The sequence below is a fragment of the Pelodiscus sinensis genome, chromosome 3 (genome assembly GCF_049634645.1).
Source record: "Pelodiscus sinensis isolate JC-2024 chromosome 3, ASM4963464v1, whole genome shotgun sequence".
NCBI lineage: Eukaryota > Metazoa > Chordata > Testudines > Trionychidae > Pelodiscus > Pelodiscus sinensis.
In genome coordinates this window covers 75,571,610-75,587,070 of record NC_134713.1, presented here as the reverse complement: position 1 = coordinate 75,587,070, position 15,461 = coordinate 75,571,610, and the positions used below count along the sequence as shown (strand labels likewise).

The 15,461-nt window shown below is 38.8% G+C and overlaps 1 protein-coding gene across 4 annotated transcripts in view; it reads right to left on the bottom strand.

Moving 5' to 3' along the window:
• The window catches only part of PRDM1 (PR/SET domain 1), a 141,301-nt gene that overhangs the window by 48,680 nt on the left and 77,160 nt on the right, over positions 1–15,461 (bottom strand). The gene's annotated exons all lie outside the window — the stretch shown is intronic.

Genomic DNA, 15,461 nt, shown 5'->3' with positions numbered 1-15,461 from the left:
CGGGGTCACGAGGAGTCAGGAAAGTCAATGGGAGAGTTTTTCCCCTCAGAATCCCACAAGGGGATGCTGAAGAAATTTGACTTGAGGTATATCAACTCCAGCTACACTATTCTCGTGGCTGACGTTACATATCTTAAATTGACTTTCTCATGTTATGTAGACCTGGCTTCAGTTAAGTAAATGGGCTGTCAAGTCTTAGGTTAGGATTTGGAAGCTATTAGCTCACACACATGATAACAATCTAGTGCAGACAAGTGAACTGTTTGTTAAACTGGTCATAGAGTGTTTATGTGCTAATTAACACCTTCCAAATCTAGACAACGTCCACACAGCAAAAGTGCATTGAAAAAGTGATCTGCTTTTTTCAAAAGAGAGCATGCAGACTGAATGGATGCTCTCTCGCATGTAAGCTGTGATTACTATGGACGGTATGGCCACCAGGGCACCTGTGCTTTTTCCTCTTTCCTCTTCTTCTGAAAGAACTCTCTCTTCCCCGTCCACACACGCCTTTTTGCGAAAGTGCTCTTTCACAAAAAGGCTCCTTCCTTGTAGAATGAGGATTACCAATGCTGGAAAACCCCCTCTGTTTTTTCGATTTTTTTGCAGAAGAATGCAATCGCAGTGTGGACATTTCTCAAGTTTTGTTTGAAAAATGGCCGTTTTTCTGACAAAACTCTGTAGTGTAGACTCTATAGATGAGGCCATAGAGAAAACTAGACAAACCCAATGCTAATTGCTTTTACAGCATGCTGCAAATCAGTTCTATAAAAATTATACCCCTAACCAAGATTGCTAAATCAGTACAAAATCTGTGTGTAAATCAAAACTAAGTGAGGACATACTTTCATGCTAATCCTCTGAATTTCTCCCCTATCATGTGTGTTTCTGGCAGTAAAATGTACTACTTTGCTAGCCAGAAGTACAGACAATTGGCTCCTTCTAGAAAAGATGGCAACAGTAGTGGTTATCAATGAAACCATTGACAAGCTGACTATGTGTGCATTAATGCAGCCTAGTTAGCATTGTCTTTTAAATGTCTATACTTGCTATCTTTGAGGTGTGCTCAGACACTCTAAGTTAAAGCCGTGGCTGGGGTAAAAGGGCCAGCTCCATTGGCTTTCAGAGGCACTACATGAGGCTCCTGCCATAGGTGAAGTAAGAGAATCCAGATTAGGTCCTGGAGTTCAGTTCCCAGGGATGTGCTTTGTAAAGTGAACTGGTTTGCCAATCATCATTAAGTCCAATCACTGCACAAGGATCTAAAGACAATTGAATATCATACCCAAAGTATATGCTGGTGGCTGAAATTCAATTCTCTCCCCCATTCCCAAACAGTAATTTTTCAGATGAAGTCACATAAAACCTGTGTACTTTCCACCCAATTTACAGCACAGAATATTTTGCAAATTACTGAATCTAGTAACTTTTTACAAAAGCATAATAGCTTCAAGGGGCACATTTGTTAAAAATGCTTCAGCAACAATGGTATTAAGTCCATGCTTCCAATTATATTTTTTTCTTCAGTTAAGTCTTAAAGAAACTAACACCTCTATTAATCATTTCAATTAACTGCAAACACCACATGACACCAGCATCAGCAGTCCATATGTTGTGTTCCAATCATCCAAATATTAAAGCCTTTTTAATTGATTTATCTAAAGAACATTCAACAGACTCAAGGTGGCAGCCAGCCAGGAAATCCCAAAAGAAGATGACAAAAAGGTGGGGGCGCAAAACCAGTTTCCCAGTTTGTTTTTTTTCTTTTCCTCCAGAGTTCACTAAGTTAATCCAATCACAGCCCCTAAAGATCCTTTTTAATAAAATAAATAAATAGATGAGAGAACACACATGTTGGCTCTCATAGTGCCTTACTCGTGGGAGAAGCCCCTTCTGCTACAGTAGACAGCCACCCTGTTAAGAGAGTGCTGCATACAAGAGTGTATTTTTTTATCCAGCAGAAATATTTAGCTTGGCTGCCTGCCAGGGAATGCTGGAAGAATAGACTGAATTAAGGGATTTACCTTCCACGTGTTTGGCACGCGTCATTAAAGGCTCTGAAGAGCTTGTCTCTCTGCTTTTCTTTCCCCTCTCCATCAAAGCTTTGCTACAGAGAATAAAGTATGACCTATAAGAACAGTTGATGGGTTGCATTACTAAGTGTTGGCACAGTGACTTTGTTCTGCTGAAGGAGAAAAATTGTGCCTAATTTCAGATGATTTCCCCTCCAGTCCCCTCTCCCCAGCTAGGAAGAGGGTGAAACAGTTTGAAATTATCCTTCTGAATGGGTATATGATTAATCTGTTTTTAATTTTTGTTATTCAAAACTCACAAGGTAAGTTTTCTGTGGACACTGGAGAAAGTGATTTAAAAATCTCCACTCACCAGACGTTAGGGAACTTAATGAAAAAAGATTAGCTTTGTAGATATAAACAAAGTAGATCATTCTGCCATTTGATTTCTGTATGTTGACGTGGATTTTCATTACTTTAAAAGGCACTTCCTAAAGTAAATAGTTCAGCCCTGCCTATATCTGTAAGGAATAACAACTGGAACAAAAGAGTTTAAGACTTGTTACTTTACAAATGAAGTTCCATGTAACCCAATTGCACTCCTTATTTGAGACAAGGGGAGTATGTTACCATTTAACCACTGGTATCATTGCACATATTTAGAAAAACACAACAGTTTCCTTGTGAATTAAAGCTGAAGAATCCTTACAACCACTTTTATATATAATATAATTAAATGTGAATGTATGCATGTGTGTATGTGTGGCAGCCTGGCAACCCTAGTGCTTACTGGGTTCCACAGGGGAGCTGTCCGGCCCTGCACAGGGAAGCAAGATGGTGGGCCTGTTAGGGCCAAAAAGCCTCACCATATGGTTTTTAAAGGAGCAAAGGTGGTGTGGGTAGTTTTTTCTTTTTTTTCTCTAACAACTCTCGGGGTCTTTTTTTGGGGGGGGGGGGGGGGTTTCTGAAACCATCTGGCAACCCTACTAAGCAGGTCTAGTTGTCATAGTGGTAAATATCCCCAAGCCCTCCAGTCCCAACTTTGTTAGTAACAATGGATTTAGCTGAATCATCTCTGGAAACAGGTTAGCTGCAAGGTAGGCATGACAAAACATGCCTGGCTCTCAACTGTAATTCCGCTTAGCCAGCCATAAGCTTGCGACAGCTGAGTGACATTGCAGGAAAGACCCAGTATACCTGACTCCAAGTAAGGGCTTGTCTCCACTACTTTGGGGATCGACGCTACAGTGATCAATCCACCAGCTATTGATTTAACACTGAGAAGTGATAATTTGATCTCCGAGCACTCTCCTGTCGGTGCTGGTACTCTACTAGGACAACAAGAGTAGTCGGTGTCATAGGATAGCAACCCCCACCAACCTTGCTGCACGTAAAGTGCCACGGTAAATACATTGACTTCAGCTACACAATAGCTGAAATAATGTAGATTAGATTGACAGCATGGGTAGTACACACAAGACCTAAGGCTCAACCATCATTTCTGAAATGATATTGAACATGGTTTGATCCTGGAAACGCATACATAAAACTCCTTTCAATTCTGGTTCTGTGCCTGTTGCCACCTATGGATAAAATTCCCTAGTGCAGGCAAAGGCTTACTACTTTGGCTCCAATACAGGTTTCCAGATTTCTCACAGCAGCTACCATGAGACTTGAGCTATGTTTACACTGCATGATTATTTTGGAATAAGCTATTCCGAAAGAAATATTCTGAAATAGTTTATTTCAAAATAGCGTGTCTACACTGCAGGGAAGCCTCAAAATTAGTCCAAAGCATGATCCCCTAATGTGGACAGACTACCTCAATTTACAGCCCCAGTAAGCACTGGGTAGTAATTACTTTGAATGGCCTGGGCGAGGAACTATTTCGAAAAAGCAGCAGTGGAGTGTCCACACTACTGCTATTCCGAAATAGCTATTTCAGAAGAGGCATTATTCTTTGTGGAATGAGGTATACAAACACTAAAATAAGCTGCGTTATTTTGAAATTATTTCAAAATAATGGGCTAATTGTGTAGACATTCACAGTTATTTCAGAATAACAGACATTATTCCAAAATAATGCTGCTGTTTAGACGTACTCTTGGTTTCATTGATAGTGTAAAAGAGCCTTACCAGGGCTGACTGAAAATTAACATAGCAGTTTACTCCAGTTAGGTTTCAGCTTCAGGAAAGTCATACAAAGTCTGCATCAAATCTAGCAAGGTAAGTTATGTACAGATTGTCAAGTAGGGTAAATCAACACTATTCTGTTGATTTTATTGAAGCTGCTCCAGTTTACATGATCTGAAGACACAAAGCCAGATTTTTAGAAGTATTTATTAGGCACCTAACCTTTAAAAGTCTAGCCTTTGGTCCACAATGTTTAAATGCTTAAATAAATAGTGTAATCTACATTCAGGTTAAAAGACTGCAAGGTGTGGTTTCTGTGAGTCTTTGGATGGAAAGTGAGAATCAAAGTTTCCACCCCTGCAATGACAAGCTTGACAAGGCTTTCGTTATCGCCTCCTCTACATTCTTCATACATTTAACTAAACTCGGACAATACTACATTAAAAAAATACATAGGCCAGATCTTCAACTGGTGTAAACTGGCATAGCTTTGTTTCAGGATCTGATCATCTGAACTGTATATTTTTATTTCTCTATAGAGACTATTTGGTAAGTTTTCTCATCTTTCCGTAGAAGAAGGTAAACTTTGTGGTAATTCAACTAACTGTTCTTTCCTTCATTTACACTTGGCATTTAGAGAATTTTGTTACCACTAAGTAAAACTTAAAAATAAATTGAGTAATTCTGCTGTTTACATGCACGTTTGGCAATATACATTTTCAATGTAATATCCTTGCAGTTAATTGACGTTTTGAATGATTGATCACTCAGTACTTTACTACTGCCCTCAGGTAGCAGCAGCATCTGTGATAGGTAACCCACCAATGGCTGCTTTTAAATGTTTAGAATATGGAGTTAACTGTTCTGGAAGTGCTAGTTTAGACTTAGGTAGGTACACAATGGAATGACTAAAATTTCAGTTGAAATGAAGCCTGAGTCAATGCATTATATGGTGATTATCTCATATTTAAAGCTTACTAAAGAACACATAAAATAGCAAGAATGCTGTTGGTATTTCTAACTGTAAACATGTTAGCAAACCCCCCTCTCCCTTCCCCCCTTCTCTCCCCCTCTCCCCCCGTCACTGACTCCTGATTACTTTCCTGACAAAATATTGGTGAACATAGAAGATACATTTATTCATCTTTGGTGGTGTTTCTGTACTCATCAAATTAATATCTTGGTCCCCAAATCTGGAACTGGAAATTGCCCTTTTGTTTTGTCGCTGAAGTGATGTTGTCACTTTACATAGAAGCCATGACTAATATTTTAGAAATCTAAGCCGAAGAGCAAAGAGAGTTCTAGAGCATGCTGATGTGTGCAGTTCTGATGGTAAATGATTGCTTGGGGCACTTGTTGTCATTGTAACACACTTGTTATTTTTAAAGTTCGTTTACACTTTTACAGAAAAAAGGGAGTTTTGTCCAACCCAGGTTTCAGTTAAAAATCACAAACAAAATCCAGATACCCCTAGTTTGTTGTAGTTTGGTGCACCATTCTGTAATGTCAGGGGATAAAATGAACCTTTATATGTCAGTGAATCACAATGCATTAAATTCTCTTTCACAAACCTGCCTTCTTCATTAAAATCTTATTTGCTTGGTAATCTCCTTTGATCACTAAAGTTATAAGAAGCCCCCTCCTCTCCTTTTGATACTATCAGTGTAGCTTTTGACCAGAGAGCGTGATGAATTAAATGTATGACAGATATGACAGGTGAGGAGTGCTTGGAGGGAGCTTAAACAGCAGGGATAAGACAAAGTCCCCATTTAAGAACAAAACCCCCACTCGATGGCTAGCCCATTAATGACCAACCACAGAATCACTATTTGTCCTGTAGGCCGAGGAGCAAGCTGATACTATAGAAAAAGCTTTGTTAGACATGGGGCTGTTCTTCAATCAGGCCACACAACCAACTGATTGAAAAACCTGTTCTCCATCCCCCTCCTCCCATTTGAAATACAAGCTAGGACTTTCGTAGGTATAACGCGGTCTTTCCTATAATGTATTAATTTAGCCACCACCAATTTACAGCTGGACTAAGTGGTATTACAGCATATAAACCTGAAAATCTATCTGCAGGGATCCAGCTAAGCCCTGGAGAGAGGCAAGTCCAGCAGTACAAATCCAAGGAATTTTGGAAGTCAATCCATTAGGATTACTAGGGCAGGCCTTTGATTTTGGAAGTCATTCGCTCAAAATATGGAAGCAATTGATTCTCAATCTTCCTTTATTTTAACCTCTTATCCGAGGGCTTATTGACCTAGTTTTTATTCAAATAGATGAAATAATTTTCTGAGAGATTATTGGGTGAGAAGCCCAGTAAAATATTTGTTTGTCATGAGTAATTTAAAAGAGATGTATTTGTTTCAAAATCTAATAGGACCTTATGATATATAATTGGATGACAAACATGAAAGAAACTGACAAACTAATCACCTTTCCACTGTTAGCTAATAGTCTCCTGCTTCCCGTCCCCCTTTTAAAAGCAGTCAGTACTTGCTAATTTAGCATACTCTGCCAAATCTAAGTTGAGAGTCCCAGGTTCCAAAGACCCAGTAGCCTCCTGGAAGTGAGGAAAACTCTGGACCCCCTGCAGTCATGGATTATATTCTCAGTGCGCACTCTCAGATTTTATCCTTCCAATCCATGGGTAGCAGAAGGCTAGCAATTTCCCAGCAGAGGTAGGTGCCAAACCGGTATTCATACCCCAACTGTTTTGAAAAATTTCAGAGGGGAAGTCGTGCTAGTCTATAAGGGTATGTCTACACTGCAACACTATTTTGAAATAACTAGCGTTATTCTGAAATAACTTAGTCTGGCAGGCTAACAGTGTCAAAATACTGCCAAGATGGAGGATTTTTTACTCTGACTCCTGTAATTTTCATTGTATGAGGAGTAAGGGAAGTCGGAGAACGAGTGCTCTATTTCAAAATAAGTGCTGTGTGGATGCTCCCTATTTCGAAACAAGCTATTTCAAAATAAGCTACGCAATTGATGTAGCTCAATTTGCATAGCGTATTTCGAGTTAAGCTATGCAGTATAGATGTATCCTAAGTGTGCATCTATACAGCACCCTAAACTAGAAATAAGATACGTAATTTGCACTACGCAAATTGCATATCTTATTTAGATTCTATTTTGAAATAGCTTCCAATCCTTCCAATAGCTTATTTTGAAATTTGGCGCATCTACACAGTGTCGAATTTCGAAATAACACATTATTTCAAGACATCCTGTAACCCTCATGGAATGAGGGCTACAGGGATGCCAAAATAGCACACACATTATTTTGAAAAATATTTTGAAATAATGAGTGGCTTGTTAAGACGCGGAGTAGCTATTTCGGAATCCCGAAATAGCTGCGCAGTGTTGATGTACCATAACTGAAAAAACTTAAAAAACAGTTAATAGTCCTGTAGCACCTTAGAGGCTAACAAAAAATATAGATGGTATCATGCTACTTCTTCAGATGAAAGTTTTGAAAAAATTAGCACTAGGTTGTTGTGTCACTTAACCTCTTCGTGCCTCAGTTTCTTCATACAAGAAATGGGAATAATTTTACTCCATCCAAAAAAAACCCGAACACACAAACAAACAAAAACTTGGTGTGGGAGCAGTGTTGTCTAGTGGTTTAAAACCAGAAAATTAGGAATCCTAAATTTTGAGTACCAACACTGTTTTTTTTCCTGTTGCTTTTTAGCAAGTTACTTAACCTCTCTATGATCCAGAGTTCCCATATGTAAAATCAGAGTATTTATATTTCCATGGTTCAAAGAGTGACTGCACAGATTAATAAGGCAATATTTAAATACCTACAATATGAAAAGTGCTTTGCAAATGCTACAAATTAATGTTTATAAAGCACCCGGATGTTATTTAGGCCATGTCTACACTAGGAAATTATTTCAAAATAACTAAATTTGAAATAATAAGTCCCAAAATAACTTTTTTGAAATAAGCTTATTTCCCCAGAAAAGCAGGAGTTATTATTTTGAAATAATCAGCCCTTTATTTTGAAATAATATGCTTAGTAGTGTGGATGCACTATTTGTCATTTCAAAATAAGGGGAATTATTTTGAAATCACTCCCTAGTGTAGACCAGGGCTCAGAGAGAAAGCGCGACAGAAATTTTAAGTAGTATAACCACTATATATAAAAAAATCTGTGCCAGTTACCTGTGTGCTGGAATATTGGGAGGCATACAAGGAAACACAGGTATGTGTGCTGAAATATTTAAAAATATTGTAAGAGTCTGAACTAGAAAATGGGAGAAGCTTGTTTAACTAATTTCTCTTTCCCTTAGTTTTAATTCTTCAGTTCCACACCTGAAGCTGGACTGCTACAGAGTGTTTCAATATCCCCATTAGAGACTATAGCATTATAGTCTTAGTACACCATGTTGCCTACTAGACATGTACAGACTTTTATAGCTGTCAGCTCCATTTCTTAATTTAAATCCATTTGTCTTGTGGAATCTCTGAGTTGCTGGGTTAGAGTTTTAGCTGAAAAGCTGAGGCAGCTGGTATCCGATATACAGCCATAAAATCCTCCAGTGCTACATCCCCAAATGCTGTTGTGGCCCTGTGAATAGGTCTGGATTATGTCTGTCTGCAGCTCAGCACCCAGAGAGGACATTTTACAGAAGTGCTGAGTGGACATCCAGGAAAACTGCTTTCAGGACCTTATCTGAAGGACAATACTTAACTTTCACCACTGGGTCTGGCCTCCGAGAGGAAACAGTCACACTTAATTATTGAATCTTTTTAGACAATTGCTGTTTAATCAAACCTCCAGCTGATATTAACTGCTGGAAAAAGTCTATTTTTAGTTGGGGCAGTGATTCTCCCTGACTCCTTTCATCTTTGAGTAATGTGTTTCCTTTTCTCAGTACCACAAACCAGTCCACACCAGATGCTCAATATTAGGTAAAATTAAAAATGTGGGCATCATATCCTTTGAAAGATGCTTTGAACTCAAATTAATATACCTAAACCAGCTTTTTAAATTAAAGAAATCCTGTGTCTTCATTGTGTATTTTTCTCTTTTTACCAAATGCGGAATTTTAGTCCATTTAAAGCTTCTTTTTAGTTCAACTCCACAGGCTACGCTTTGACTTAACAACATGTTATAATTTCCTTTCAACCACAGGAATAAAGGAAATGTACAGAATCAACACCGTAACCTTGTCAGGGCCTCTTATTTGCCCCATAAATACTTTGCTAAGGAAATATGAAGTCTGTGATTTTGTAAGCTTTTATCTCAAGAAGTTTATTTAATTAAATATTTTTTATTGAAAACACCAAATTCTTTTTGAAAGCATCTATTGATCTAGCCCACTGTTTCTCAAAGTGGTCCACGGTCCTACTTTGGGAAAGCCACTAGTAGAACCACGCCACTTGGTTTACCTAAAGAGTCTGTAGCCATGCAGCTCCCATTGGCTCTAGTTCATCATTTCCAATCAATGGGAGGGAGCCGCGAGAAGTGAGTTAGCCATGACTACTGCTTTCCAGGGCTCCTCTTGGCTAGAAACAGTGAACCGGAGCCAATAGGAGCCAAGGGAAAACTGGAAGTTTTGCTACACCTGCTGTTTAAGTTGACCTTATTATCATTCACCTTATAACCAGTCACAGTTTGAGCCTCTTTTACATTTTTCATCTATCAAGAACCTAGTGCTGTGAGCAGTTTGTTTTTCTGTTAAATGTTTTTAAAAAACAATAATAATCCTGACATAAAAATAACATGAATGGTATGTTGCAAAGTTCTAAAAATGGTGTGTAAGCAGTTTGAAAAAAATTCTAGGTTTATCAAAGCAACTTACTTTTTAAAACCATTAAAAAATCTGTACCTTGCAAGGCAAAATTGTGGTGAAACTTGTTTTGGTATTCTGTGTGATTACACATGACATCAGTTTGTCATCAGCAATGTAAAGCAAGTTTTTCTTTTTTTTTACGCTTGCTATGGACTCTTTAGGTAAACAAAGTAGCACAGGCATGCTAGCGGCTTTCCCAAAGCGGGTCTACAGCCCAATTTGAGAAACACTGATCTAACCATATATAGACTATTATACATACACATGCAAAAAAGTGTTACTTACCGGGACAGAGTAGTCTATGAACAGCAGCATTTGCTGTAAACTTCAAACCTTGTGCTTCAGAATCTATTTTTTTCCAATTCTTTTGTTTAGAATCCAAGTTTATATTGTAACAAATTAGTCTTTTAGCATGTGATCCAAGAGCAAACCAAGCAGAAATATCCGCCTTCAGCCCCATTTGGGCAGGGGCATTTGTTGAAAAGCAAAAATGAGGGAGCAGTGTAAAGTATATTGAAATCTATATAGAAAATATTGGAATACAGTACTGTTTCTATCAATGATTTTTATACTTTATTTTATTTTATTTTATTGAAGCTACTCTATTTGCAGCTTGTAAAATAAAGAGAGTTACAAAATCCAGGTCTGGGAATTGCCACTGAATACATAGATGGGACTTTCATTACACACACAAACATCATGGTACACCACAAGTAATTTCTATTCTTGTTTTCACAGTTTTACATTCTACATTTTAACTGTCTATATTTTCTGCTGACAACATAAAATGTAGCATGTAATGCACTTCTTATACACACTGCATTCTGGGCAGCTGCAGAGGTTAGGGCAACCTCTTCAACTATATGCTGCCATTGATACACTCTGGCCCAGCGTGCTGCCTAGTCTGGGTTACAAGCGTGCAGGGTAGTCTTCACCTGCCTCTCCCCTAGCCTTGTGCTGCTTTACTAAGCCCCCAGATAGAGCTCTATAGCAGGACTGTGATCCCGTGACACAATAACAGGAGCTAGTAAAATGTTGCAAGTAGGATTGGCTGGGTTAAAAAAAAAATCCCAGACTTCAGTAATTTGTGAGGGAAAACTGGAAGTTTTGCTACACCTGCTGTTTAAGTTGACCTTATTATCATTCACCTTATAACCAGTCACAGTTTGAGCCTCTTTTACATTTTTCATCTATCAAGAACCTAGTGCTGTGAGCAGTTTGTTTTTCTGTTAAATGTTTTTAAAAAACAATAATAATCCTGACATAAAAATAACATGAATGGTATGTTGCAAAGTTCTAAAAATGGTGTGTAAGCAGTTTGAAAAAAATTCTAGGTTTATCAAAGCAACTTACTTTTTAAAACCATTAAAAAATCTGTACCTTGCAAGGCAAAATTGTGGTGAAACTTGTTTTGGTATTCTGTGTGATTGCGCATGACATCAGTTTGTCATCAGCAATGTAAAGCAAGTTTTTCTTTTTTTTAAAAATAAAGGTTTAAATACTTAAATTTAAGCAAAGTATAAAAAGAGATTTCATGTCTACTAAAACAGGAGTTCATGTATGTTTAAGCAAGATTAGAGGTTTTTTTAGTGCTAAAAAGTGTGTCTATATATAAAATTCGGACACAGGATCTAAGGTTTTTGCAGATGGGATAAAAAACAAGAAACAATGTGGGAGCAGAGTGGGAGCAAAGTTAAAAAATTTTGAGGAGGGCTCTCTTCTCAGGTACGATCACAGAAGTCCCTAAGAACTGCAATGGAGGCCAAAACTGGCCCCAGAGTTTCAATGGAACAAGCTAAAGAAAAGAAAACTATTCAACAAGCTTTAAAAAGAGAAAAACAAAACATGAAGTTGGGGTAAACCAAATCATTTTTGGATAAGCCTTTTTGGCAGAAGGAAAACCAAAAAGCACTTTACCACAGGCCCCTAGTGTTAAAAACCCTTTTATTTAGATGAGCATTCAAATAACTGTACCTGGACTATCAGAGTGCTTTTGAGACAGTGATATTAAACGGTTTATTCCCTAGAGCTTTCTCTCCATGTGAGGTGTTGAGTCAACTTGCGGTGACCTCTCACTGACCGACACACAGAATTTGCAAGTACTGTCCAGCGGTCACAGTCAGGAAGCATTCCTCTGAAACACTGCCCTTTCAAAACATGCAACAGCTAAGGTGCCTCCGGAGTCAGTCGTCCATCCTTGTCCGCTGTGGAGGACATCTCCTTCAGCCTTTTGGAGTTTCATCCATCTTCATTTACTTTTCCTTGTTGCCATTTCCTCTGACTTTTCAAACTAAGGACAGTGGTGGCTATTATTCATTCTCTTGCTTCTTTGCAGTTGCACTGCAAGTAGCTGCAGCTTTCCATCACCGCTATGTTACTGCCTATTTCAGTAACACTTCATTTTGATCACTGATGTTCTGCTCAGATGGCAGAAGCCAGAGCATACTATTAGTAAGTAAGAGCTGGAAAGGATGGGGAGGGGGTTCCATCATTATTATTTTCTAAAGTTATAAGTGAAAAATATATTTATGCAATTTTGAAATGTAGGTTCTAAAATAACTTGCAAATACCGAAGTTTGGAATAGGAATGCAAAAACTGTCAAGTTATGATTAAAAAAAATACGTAAACTCTTTGAGGTTAAACAGGGAACAAAATTCTTCATTGTACTCCATTTTTTGTATATAAAAGAGTGCTAAGGTGAAAACTTAATATAAAATTCCTACCAATGTCAGTCACACACAGTTCACTTTTCAGCTTCAACAGGCTTTTCATTCAGATAAATTAAGTGACCAACTTGTGAAACTGAATAACTTTTGCTGAGTTTTGACATCAAGTTGACCCATCTTGTTCCCACAACCAGGGCCGGATTAACCCATCACCAGGGCCTCGGCAAATGTTCATGTCTGGCTCCTGCCTTCTAAAATGGACAACAAACAGCTGTAGAGTACACTCATGTAGACAGACTGGACAGGCTTGGACGTACCCTGCACCTAAAAAGGGGAGCAGTTCTTTTTCCTTTACTCTCTCACCTTCCCATATTTGTAAGAAATATTGCATAAGTCTAGATTTTTTTTATCCTTCTGGAAGTATCATTAACATGCTTCTCAGAGTAGAATAAAAATAGAGGTTCCCAAACTCATTGGCGAAGAAGGCTGCAGCTGACTATGAAGTACGTTCACTGCATATTTTCAATATCAAGGCCATTTTCAAACAATTTCTCACACTTATACTGCATTCTTTTTATGTAAAACAGATGCATGTCCTTGGGGGTAGGTTTTGACTTTTATTCTTGTTCTGTGAAAGTCCTTTCTAATTAAAACAGGAAATACAAATTTCCTTATCTAGTTCTAAGATAAAGCTCACTTAGCACAGCTGTCTGCAGATTCAGATGGAACTCTTTTAGCAATTCATAATGAATGTTTTGCTGAACTCAAGGGCCCAGATCCATTGAGCTACATATGCTATATTCCAAGTTACAGCAAATGTGGATATGGTCAGTGTTTCTCAGGCACTTCTTGAATCCAAGTATCAGAAGCCTACTACTAATTGTCATGGCCTCCATGCTTTATGAAAATTGGCTTATGACTATACAGAACTCATTGGCTTATGACTATACATAACTCATTGAAGATGCTTTATGAAAAACATCATATAACATTATTTTTAAAGTTAAAAATCTGTTGAATCTGTATATCCTATTTTTGGGCATGTATCATTTTGTATGTGAAGTTAGGACTATGAAATGTGAATCTGTTTTTAATTCTAAATATGCTAATGAGGGCCATTAGTGATATCTTAGGAACTTAATGGCTCAGTGCTCAAACCAATGACCTGTGAATGGCTTTATTTTTCCTGTAAGCCCAAATTGTGGTTGGTGCTAGAAAGACATGTCACCATGCCACCTGGTACATCTTGAATCTGTTACTTTTCCATTGGGATAGGGAAACTGAACAAACGGGTGCTACCCTAAGGGGAAAGCCTACTTAAGCAATGGAAAGCAATTAGGTCTTGGTCTTCAGCTGGCTTTTGAAACTGTCTCCTTACCCTATGAGAATATACATGAAGGGTGTGTCTAGACTACATGGCTCCGTTGACGGAGCCATGTAAAGTAGTTTATTCGACATAGTCAATGAAGCGGGGATTTAAATATTCCCCGGTTCATTTAAATAAAAATGGCCACCGCGCTGTGCTGACAATCAGCTGATCCAGCACAGCGTGGCAGTCTAGACGGGGCGCAGTCGACAAGGAAAGCCTTTGTTGTCCACTCCTGTAAGCCTCATTTACAGGAGCGGTTGACAAAGGCTTCCCTTGTCGACTGCGCCATATCTAGACTGCTGCTCTGTGCTGGATCAGCTGATTGTTGGCACAGTGGGGCGGCCATTTTTATTTTAATGAAGCGGGGATTATTTAAATTCCCGCTTCATTGACTATGTCGAATAAACTATTTTACATGGCTCCGTCGACGGAGCCATGTAGTCTAGACATACCCGAAGAAACCTGAAACAAAGAACTGTAGGGGTGAAGGCAAAGCTGCTGGGCCTGGTCAGAAAAAAATCAACTCTGGCCTGAGATAAGATCAGCTGTTTTGGGTAAGAATTTGCATGTAACAAGTTTCTCAGGCTACGTCTACACTGGCATGATCTTGTGCAAGAACTCTTTTGCAGAGGAGTTCTTGTGCAAAAACTCTTCCAGAAGAGAGTGTCTACACTGGCATGTGCATTTGCACAAGAGCATCCGTGCCAGTGTAGACGCTTGCGCAAGAAAGCTCTGATGGCTATTTTAACCATAGGGCTTTCTTGTGCAAGAAATTCATGTTGCCCGTCTACACTGGCCCCTTGCGCAAGAACAGTTGCACAAGAGGGCTTATTCCTGAGTGGGAGCATCAGAGTTCTTGTGCAAGAAGCACTGATTTCATACATTATTATGTCAGTATACTTGCGCAAGAACACGCGGCCAGTGTAGACAGACAGCAAGTTTTTGCGGAAAAGCGGCCGCTTTTGTGCAAGATCGCACCAATGTAGACCCAGCCTTCGTGTATTAGACTTAGCTGGTGTCTTTTGTTTATTTTATAGTAACTTATTTTGATCTGCCTGTTTTCATTTTCAATCCCTACTTTTTGTACTTAAAAAAACCACTTTTGTTTATTACCAAGCCCAGTATAAATAATTGTTACTGAAGGTGTGGGCAATCACTGTGCATATCTGTCTTTTATTGGTACAGTAGGCTGACCTTATGAGCTTTCTCTGTGTAAAAGTTTTACACAGAGAAAGACAGTTTTATTTGGGGTTTTGGTCCCTTTAGAGGTTGCATTCTGGGTGCTGCAAATGGCCCTATAGCTAAACTCTCCCAGAACTGAGCTAGTTTGGTGGCTATGTTGCTCTGCAGGGGAGCAGTAACCCCAACTCTGTGCCTTGTTTCGGGGAGGGGAGAACAGAGCTTCTGGTCCAGCAGGACCACGTGGTGGGGAGCCACAGAGGTAGGAAAGCAGACATCAGTAGCTTGAAC